Here is a 10840-nt window from a genome sequence, read left to right as displayed (position 1 = left end):
GCGGCGCGGTCAACTAAGAAAGTCAAGCCTTGAAATTTGTACTAAAGCTTGACGGTTGAAAAACATTCGTATTGAAGTAGGACTTTAATATTTTTATAATCACAGAGTGCTTTCAAAACCCTAATTACCTAGAAAACCCTAATCTGGTCTCTCTATAAATAGAAGACCAAACCAAATGGAAGAAGATCTTTTAGGGAATCTCCAATTCTCCCCAGATGTCAAATTCTTTTTCTTTTAGTTTAGGTTTTTATATATTTCTTTTTTAGTTTGATGAAAGTTGTAAGGAGGTTCTACTAGTTTCAAGTCAAGCAATAAAGATATTTTCTTTCTTTCATCTCTCTTCTCTTTCTTTGTTTTCTTTACTTTATTTTTGCTTTATTGTTCTTACGATGATTGTTGGCTAAATTTTCGTTAGATCGGTTGAGAAAGTCGGAGCAAGATTTGTCAGTGTTTTGATTGTTCTCAAATTGCTTCATAGTTTTATTGTGATAATGTTAGGTTTGTATTATTAAACTAACCATTGAATGTTTCTCAAATTTCTGATACTTCTCTCTTTGATAAGTTCAAGAAGAATCATACTTTACAGAGAACAGTCAATGTTTATCTAATAATCTCGGCTTAAGTTATTATGATAATGTAGGTTTTTATTATTAGATTGAATACTAAATGTTTCTCATAGTTTTGATGGTTTTTTTCTTTGATAAGTTCAAGAATAACCATACTTCACAAAGAATAGTTAATGTTTATCTAATAAGCTCTGCCTAAATTATTGCATACTTTTGATATAGTTTATATTTTAACTACTTGATTTTCTGATCCACAAACATTAGCTTTATTTAGTGGATCAAGATAAAAAAGAGAACCAGAATTCACTGATAAAGCTTGTGAAGGTGGATCCAATTGATCTATACTTTTCTATCGTAATTTTTTTAGTTTTTATTTCAGTAGTTTGTTTTAGATAGATCTCTCTCGCAACTGTTTTTAAATCACTTGTTAAAATCGAATTGGATTGGAAGTAAAAATTCTTTGGACTAACGTTGTCTCTGTGGTTCGACCTTTGATTGCCAAGATTTTCTTTTGTTCTTTATTTTATTATCATTTACAGCTTAAACAACAGCCAAGTCATAGAGTATCAGATTATCATTAGTCTAATAATAACTCAGCCTTTTAAAGCTCTCAATCTAGTAAGAGAGAAGGAGAGAGTATCTATAATTGAGCTAAGTAATAAGAAAAGAAGACTAAAAAAACACAAAATATCTGCACAAAACGAGATAGCCATTGATATAAGAAGATCTTATTAGATCTAAATGTACAAAACTTCTAAAAAACATGTGTTTTTTAAATTACTAAAGAATTTTATTACTTACACCTACCTCCCCAATGCACAACCAACTTATTTTAACCAGAATCAAAATTAAAAACCCCAAAAATCACTCTTATTCTCTCCTCCTACTATACCCTAACCCTCAACCTCTCCATTTGCTCACCTTCCCCCACTCATGACGGAGACAACGAAGGTGACAACGATAGCGATGGCAACGTGCAACCTCCCCACACAATCCAACCTGTTGTTTTAACCAAAATCAAATAAAAAAGAAAATTCAAAATCATTATCTTCCTCTCTTAAACCCTAACCCTTCAATCTCTCCATTTTCTCATCTTCTCTACTCACCGAAGATGATGACAAATACGGAGAATGCAACGTGTAACCTTTCCACTATCTTCCTATATATCTACTAGAGATTCTTAATCATCAACCAAATATAGTATTTCACTATTTCTCAAGTAAGAATATTCTATTTTTCTCTCAAGAGATTTCTAATTGCATTTCTTTTGATACCATAAAATGTTTTCTCTACAACAGATTTGAAAATAAAAGCAAAATTTTTCTCCAATATATTCATATATGCTATTGTTAGTAATTTCTAATTTTTCCACCTTATATAACTAAAGACAAAACCCAAAAATCGATTCCCAGACATGTGATTCTAATCTAATCTACTTTATTTTTCCACTAAGTTTGGCATTTTTCTTTTTTTATAGGTAAATGTGGAACACTAGATCAAATCCACAATCTCACAGTCTTGATACAGAGCACCAACTAGTTGAGTTGTATGCTCATCCAACGTAATTGTGTCAGTCCCACACATCTCACTGTCATTAATCCTCATGTTAGCAATGAATACTGAGTTGAGGAGGCAAACATTTTAGATTCATATATCAATGAGTGAAAGAATTGGAGAACACTAAGGTTCGTAAGTAACGAATACATAGTTGAGACAAACATTTCAAATTCAAAAGTTATGCTGAGTTGAGTACAAACTCATATGATTATGGCTGGCCTCTCTTTGTAGCTTCATATGATTATGTGATCTCAAAAATCAAATTGATTTCTAATTTTATATTTCTATTTAGAGTGTTTCTTAATACCCCCTTTGTAAAATTATTTGCAAGGAATTTTATCCCTTAATTGTTTTTTTGTTATTTAGTTAAATTAATTAGAAGTATAATTGGATGATATTTGTTTTAGATAATTGATTACCTTCTAAGAGTTATCATGGATACGATTAATGTTAAAAAGTATGGGAGTGTGCTTATCGATGAAAATTTGGAGAGTGTGTATATCGATGAAGATATGAGGAGTTAGTCTATCGGTGAAAATCTAGGAAGTGTCCATATTGGTGAAAATGTAAGATCATCATCGGCCATCCAAGTAGATATTGGGGAACATGTTCATTACCAAAGTCCCAGCAAAAATATTAAAAAGTTAAATACTCTGTATGTAGGAATGTTTTTTTACACTATTGAGAAAGCGAAAAAATACTATGAAAATTATGCACATCAGGAAAGTTTTTGCATTCATGTACGAACTACAAATAAAATATTATGGGGTTCAAATCAGGTGATCAGAATAATATATGTTTACATACACGAAGATAAACATGCCCCAAAAGTAAAAGAAAAAACGATAACACATAGGAATGAAAGGGGCAAAAAGACGATTACAAAAGGTTGTTCAACTTTTAAATGTGAATGTGAGGCATACATGTGTATCGTATTTGAAAAATATATAGTAAAATGGAAAGTATCTCTCTTCAACGACAGTCAGTGAGAAGAATGAAAATGAGATCAAATCGAAGTATATCAAAAATAGCTAAAGATTTATTTGAAATATTTCGAAGAGAAAATATTCAAGTTAGTAAAGTTCCAACAATTCTTGGTGGGAAACTGGTCAACTTCAAAGATAGAGACTGTTACAACCACCTGAGGGATGTTAGGCATAAGGAGTTGGAAAAAGGATATGCAAATTTTGTATTCAATTACTTCATGAAAAAATAAACGAAAATCCATAATTTTTCTATACAATACAATACGATAACGATAGGATGGCGATAAACTTTTTTTGGCTAAATGCTAGGTCAAGATTGTCATATGAGTATTTCGGTGATGTTGTTACATTTGATATAACTTATAAGATAAATAAGTACGAGATGTCGTTTGATCCATTTACGGAACTAAATCATCATTTCAATCTATCCAATTTGGATGCGCTCTTCTACAAAATGAAACAAAGACTATTTTTGTATGATCATTTGAGACCTGGCTTCAAGCTATGAGAAGACGACATCCAATTTCGATAATCACAGATCAAGATTTGGCAATGAGAAATACAATTATCAAAGTTTCTTCAAACACTCGTCATCGCTTATGTATTTGGCATATTAAGAAAAAGTTTGCAAAAAAGTTATTTCATAAATACTTTGAAGGTTCTAATTTCAAAGGAAGATAGAAAAAATGTATTTGGTCAACATACACAAGACGAGTTGGAAAAATAATGGAATATCGTGATTGACAAAAATGGATTAGAAGGAAATGAATGGCTTTAACAATTATTTTAGATACGGGAGGCTTGGGTGCCTACTTATAATCGAAGTATTTTTTTTACTAGTATGAATACCACTGGGCATAATAAAAGCATTAATGCATTCTTTGATGGATTCGTTAATTCGACAACAAATCTCAGAGAATTTGTTGTCAAGTATGAACAAACATTGAAGGATATTGTGAAAAAGGAGAGTGATTTAGATTATAAGGCATAGCATAAGTTTCAATGTATTAATGATGAGTCTGAAAATTTTCTTTTAAAATTCAATGTGGATACCGACAAGGGTATATGCGAATGTAAACAATTTGAGTTTCTTGAAATTCTTTCTCAATATTTTTTAAATGTGTTTGCACACCCTGACATTGATGATATACCATTACACTTTATTCTTGAAAGATGGTAACAAAATGGCTAACAAATTTAAGATGATGAATGCACAAATAACAAGCGATGGAAAAGAACTATCAAACATATTGAGATTTGGCAATATGTGTCAACAAACTATTAAATTGGCTAGTTTTGCAACACCTTCAATGAAAACATATGCATTATTCATGCATACTTTAAATGAAACTATCCAAACAAATTTGTGAAATTTGATGTGATGAAATGTCAAGTATTGTGGTTCTTGCAATCGGAGGCAAACATAAACAATGTAATAATAACCTATCTCAATTGTTACTTTTGAACCCGAATATCTCGCAAACAAAGGATAAGAAGAAGGACGAGAAAGAGAGAAAAAATATTGATACTACAGGTAGATTGAAAAGTGGTATTGAGTTAAGCCAACAAAAGAATAAAATAAAATGTGCACTGTCACAAACTCGGACACGACGACAAATATGATAGATTCTACTATCCAAGGTAATTGTAATTTTTTTTAAGTTAAGTTCTTAGTTCCATATTTTTAATTAATTGAATAAATTATAACAAATAGTCTTATTTATTATGTTTTCCTCAAATAATTATGATCTACAATAATTAGACCAAGATATGGAAAGTGGTCATGAGGCATTTCCTTTGTAATAAACACTTAGTAATCGTTTGTGTTTTCTTTTGATATATTTTGCTATGATGTTTATGATATTTATTGCATCACATTATTTAATTTGTAATTTTCTTAAATTATAGATATGAAAATTTATAAACTTACCTTGAATAAATTTTTATTGCATCACATCCATATATTTAAAACATCTTGTTGCTATTGTGTGTAGGGAAAAAAATATACAAGTGGTAATACTATGAAGGTTATGCGATTAGGGAATTAGTGGAGTTTGTATAATCAGTGGATCATGGATAGCTATTAACGGCAACAGGGTGGACTGCATTGCCAACTTTCATGTCAGATCTTGTCACTCTGTTAGGCCTTTCTATACTCTTTTAATTGTTAATTCTTTGTAACCTTAAATCAACCAAGAAGATTAATACAAGTTCTTAATATACGCAATTGCATTTGGGGTTAATATATTTACTCATTGTTATGTATTTTGTATATTGTGTGGAATGCTTGTCATTTTTATAGTGGTGGTTCTGGGTTTTGTAAGTGTATCAGTTCTATTGTCGTGAAATCAAGTTATAGAGTTGTGCCAATACAAGAGCCCATTTATAGTGAAGAAGTTTGATATACTAATCAATTTTATAACATTCTTGAATTTGTTTATTTTAACTGTATTTCTATTTAAATTATTATTTCTATCAACTTTTGGTGTGATCTGCTAGCAAATGATTGGGTTTCTTTATCAAAAAGGGTGAACATGATGGAAGTGGCTTTAAAATCATTAAAGAAAAACAAAATTATGATTACCAATGGGTTGTTCATGAGGTTTAGCTCCCTTCTGCTCAATAATCATAAATAACCTTTAATGGACTCATCTTTTATCTCAACCAAAAAAAAAAAAAAAACATCTCTTGAAATCTACTTTCCCCAAAACTATGTACAGGCTCTTCAATGAAATTAGTTGCCTTTCTGATTGTGGTTAGAGAACCCAATGTTCTCAAAGGCCAAGTACTTGTACATTTTGAAATCAATTATGATTCTAACTAAAAATCCATTTTCACTCACCTTGCTCATAATGTATGTTGTAGTTAATGAATGAGAACAAATAAAATTAAAACCTCAACTTGTTTTGGTAAGGCTCCATCTGCAATTATCATCAAACATTCCTATTCAATTATTATTCCGAAGATCACAAAGAATGTTAATTAGGATCCTTTTAATAGAATTCATGATCCTTCACACCAGTTGGATTAAGTGAAACAAATTAATTATAGTTGGATATTGTTGAATCAGATACCAAAGGTGATATGATTCCTCTTGGAAACTCCTCTTGATGATCTCTTTTAGGAATCTTTTAATTCGAAAGAAACACAAGTTGTGTAGAAACAAAAGATGATGTTCATCGGATTAAAACCTTAAGGAAGCTATGTCCTTAAAATCCCAACCTTGAGATGCCACAAAGGATGATCACTCCTTTGATAAGTCGAAGATTCATGCCCTCCTTTAAGAACTCGAACAAGAACTCATAAAGAACTCATAAAGATCTCATAAAGAACTCAAACTAGAACACATGAAACAAAATAAAGTTCTTGAAGAAACTTCAATTCTCATAAAATGTTGGGTCGAACTTTGGCATGTAAATCTTTCACAAAATCTACATTTTTCTTACCATCAAGATTAGCATGTTCATTAGTAGGCAAAGGTAAAATATCCACAGGCGTTAAAGGATTAAAATCATAAACAATCTCAAATAGAGAAAATGAAGTAGTTGAATTAATAGTCATATTATATGCGAACTCAATATGTGGTAAACACTTCTCCCAATGTTTTAAATTTTTTTGTATGATAGCACACAACAAAGTAGTGAGTGTCTTATTAACTACTTCAGTTTGGTCATCCGTTTGAGGATGTGCAACACTAGAACATAGAAGTTTAGTTCCTAACTTACTTCATAAAGTACGCCAAAAATAACTTAGGAACTTAACATCTCTATCACTAACAATTGACTTAGGTAGCCCATGCAATCGAACTACCTCTTTAAAGAACAAATCAACAATATGTGTTGCGTCGTTGGTTTATTGCAAGCAATAAAATGGGCCTTCTTACTAAACCTATCAACAACAACAAATATACTATCTTTACCATTTTGAGTCCTTGACAATCCTAAAACAAAATCCATAGAAATATCAATGTAATGCTGATCAGGTACATGCAAAGGGGTATACAAGCCATGCGGTTGAATTTTAGACTTTGCTTGCTTGCATGTCATACACTTGTCACAAACAGATTGCACATCATGTTTTATATGGGGCCAATAAAAATGCTCACGTAAGATATCTAAAGTTTTTAGGACACCAAAGTGACCCATTAAACCTCCCCCCATGACTTTCCTTTACAAATAACTCACGAACAGAACAATTAGGCACGTACAATTTATCTTTCTTGAAAAAAAAATCCTTCATGCCCATAAAAGTCACCAAACACACACTTAGCACATGCATTCTATACTTGGCTGAAATCAGAATCATTGGCATACAAATCTTTAATCAAGTCAAAACCAAGTAGTTTAGTTTGCAATGAAGTAAGTAATACTTACCTTCTTGACAATGCATCGGTCACAATATTTTCCTTCCCACGTTTATATTTAATTACATAAGGAAATATTTTATAAACTCCAACCATTTAGCATGTCTTTTATTAAGCTTACCTTGGGTCTTCAGGAATTTCAAGCTCTCATGATCAGAATGAATGATAAATTTCCTCGGTCATAAATAATGTTGTCATGTTCAAAGAGTTCTCACTAATGCATAAAGCTCTTTGTCATAAGTAGGATAATTCAATGCTACCCCACTTAGCTTTTCACTAAAATAAGCTATTGGTTTAGAATCCTACATCAAAACAGCTCTTACTTCAATCCCGGATGCATCACACTCTATTTCAAAAACTTTATCAAAGTTAGGCAAACACAACAAAGGTGTATTAGTTAACTTATCTTTCAAAGTTTGGAAAGCCTGATCATGCATATTAACCCAATTAAAAACAACATTCTTTTTAACAAGTTCATTCAAAGGTGCAGCAATATAACTAAAATCCTTAACAACCTTCGATAAAAACTTGTTAAACCATGAAAACTTCTTACCTCGTTCGCATTCTTAGGTGTAGGCCAATCCTTTATTGCCCTTACCTTTTCCTCATCAACACTAATTCCCTGCGAACTAAAATCAAATCCAAGAAACACAATAGATTCCATACAAAAATGTGTATTTCTTAAGATTAATATATAATTGGTGTTCTCTTAACACACTAAACACAATATGCAAATGCTTCACATGGTCATCAACATTTTTGCTATAGACTAAAATATCATCAAAGTAAACTACCACAAATTTTCTCATGAAAGCACGCAAGACATGATTCATTAATCTCATGAATGTACTAGGTGCGTTAGTTAAACCGAAGGGTATTACTAACCATTCATACAACCCATATCTAGTTTTAAATACAGTTTTCCATTCATCTCCCTCTTTCATGCGAATTTGATAATACCCATTCTTTAAATCAATTTTAGAAAATAAATGAGAGCCATGTAATTCATCAAACATATCATCTAACCTAGGGATAGGATGCCTATATTTTACCGTTATCTTATTAATAGCTCGACAATCTACACACATGCGCCATGTTCCATCTTTCTTTGATACTAAAAGAATAGGAACCGAACATGGGCTGAGACTCTCCCTTACAAATCCCTTCTGCAACAATTCATCCACTTGCCTCTATATCTCCTTTGTTTCCTCGAGATTAGCTCTATAAGCAGGTCTATTTGGTATAGCAGAACCAGGTATGAAATCTATTTGGTGCTCAATTCCTCTTAAAGGAGGTAAACCATGTGGAATCTCCTCGGGAAAAAGATCCTCAAAATCCTGCAATAAAGACACAACAACACAAGGCAAAGATGAGTTAAGATCGTCGGTGGAAAAATAAACATCTTTGTACATAAGAATTAGAACTTGTGGCCTTGCTATCATTACACTTTTAACATCATGTTTTTCAGCAAGTACACTCAATACTTTATTCTTCTCCCCATGTTGTTCACGTTGCTCTCCTTTTTCCTCACACCTTTGTTTCTCTCTCATTTTGTACTCACTTGCTATCCTGACCTGGTCCTCATAAGCTTGCAAAGGTTTGAGAGGGGCCAATACAATTTTTCAATTGTTCATATTACAAAAGAATAACGATTTTTATACCCATCATGCGATACTCTCCTATCAAATTTCCATGGTCGATCGAGCAATATATGACCAGCATGCATCCGTGCCACATCACAAATAACCTCATCCACATACTTGCCTATTGAGAAAGGAATCCGAACTTGCTTGTTTACTTTTACTTCCCCACAATCATTCAGTCATTGTAGCTTATACAATTTAGGATGTTTCTGTCATTTCAAATTCAACTTCTCTACCAACAAGGTACTAGCAACATTGGTACAACTCCCACTATCAATAATCAATGTACAGAATTTATCCTTTACATGGCATCTTCTGTGAAAAATATACTCACGTTACTCCTTATCTCCTTCATCCTTAGGTTGTATACTCAAAACTCTCCTGGTGACAAGTAAATCACCATGCACAGGCTCTTCTACTTCAACATCAGAACAATCCTCTAATGGAGGCATCTTTTTGTCACTTGAACTAGCACTTTCAATGTCTCTGTTTGCCAATACAACCATAACCATTTTGTTTAGGCATTCAGAAGCAATGTGTCCGAACCCTTGGCACCTAAAACACTTAATCTGACGTGACTTAATAAGAGGCTTTGTTTCAGGTCTATCTTTAGGAATAGAAACCGAAGGCTTCGACTTTGCGTCTTCTTTTGGTTTGAAAGAAATTTTGTTGTCCTTCCAATTTGGTCTCCACGGATTATTAGAAAATCTGAACCTTCTAGAGTTGATTTACTTTTCTACTTTAATGGCTTTATGCAGTAACTCTTCCATCTCCACATAATGGTGCAACTTAACCACATCAGCAATCTCTTTGTTCAATCCGACAATGAATCTAGTCATGGTTGCTTCTCTATCTTCCTCTATGTTTGCTCTAATCATGACAATCTTCATTTCTTTATAATAATCCTTTACACTCATGGAACCTTGAACCAGCCCTTGCAATTTGATATACAAATCTCGATAGTAATGGCTAGGAATAAATCTTTTTCGCATCACTGACTTCAACCCATCCCATGATCGAATAGGTCTCTCACCATTTCTGCACCTATTGATCACCAATTGATCGCACCACATATTGGCATAGTTTGTAAATTTCACGGTGGCTAGCTTTATTTTTTTATCCTCAGAATAATTATGACAATCAAAAACGTGCTCAACCTTTCTTTCCCACTCCAAATATAATTCAGGATCATTCTTTCCGTGAAAGGTCGGAATCGTCATCTTTATGCTACGCAAATTGTTATCTTCTTTGAAATCAACTTTCTTTTCCCGTCGATAATGTACTCTCTCCGTTTAGGAATGAACATCTTCTTCTCCGTCGAACTCATGTCTTCGATATGGTTTAGATTCATAAGAGGATTCCATATTGTCCAACCTTGAATTCAACAATTTAAATTAGTTATGAACGGCTTTGATGAATAATTTCAGGTCGGTCTCATGTGGTTCTCCTCCTTCCTTACTCATGGTTGAAACCTGTAATTTTAAATAAATGAAATAACAAAAGAATACAATAATCTTGTAAGTCCTAGAAAGTGATGAAAACGATGTAATTAGAAGTCGAAACAATGTGAAACAAGGTTACACCTATTCAACTTGTAGATCTTGAAAAGAGCTTCGATTTGATATGCACTAATAGTCGTTCCGATACCCGGTTCAAAAGTTATGGCCGTTTGAAGTTAGCAACTCCAAATTATTGATTTTCTGTAACTACGAACAGCGAATAACA

At 32.5% G+C, this 10840-nt stretch overlaps 1 pseudogene; it reads right to left on the bottom strand.

Annotated features, from left to right (window-relative positions):
- Positions 1-1483: 1483 nt before the first annotated feature.
- LOC147386369 (uncharacterized) lies at positions 1484-9627 on the bottom strand (annotated as a pseudogene).
- Between the last annotated feature and the right edge of the window lie 1213 nt (positions 9628-10840).

The sequence above is a fragment of the Akebia trifoliata genome, chromosome 14 (genome assembly GCF_017979445.1).
Source record: "Akebia trifoliata isolate Shusen 1 chromosome 14, ASM1797944v1, whole genome shotgun sequence".
Lineage (NCBI taxonomy): Eukaryota > Viridiplantae > Streptophyta > Magnoliopsida > Ranunculales > Lardizabalaceae > Akebia > Akebia trifoliata.
The sequence above is the reverse complement of the archived record's forward strand: the minus strand, read 5'-3'. Positions and strand labels throughout refer to the sequence as shown.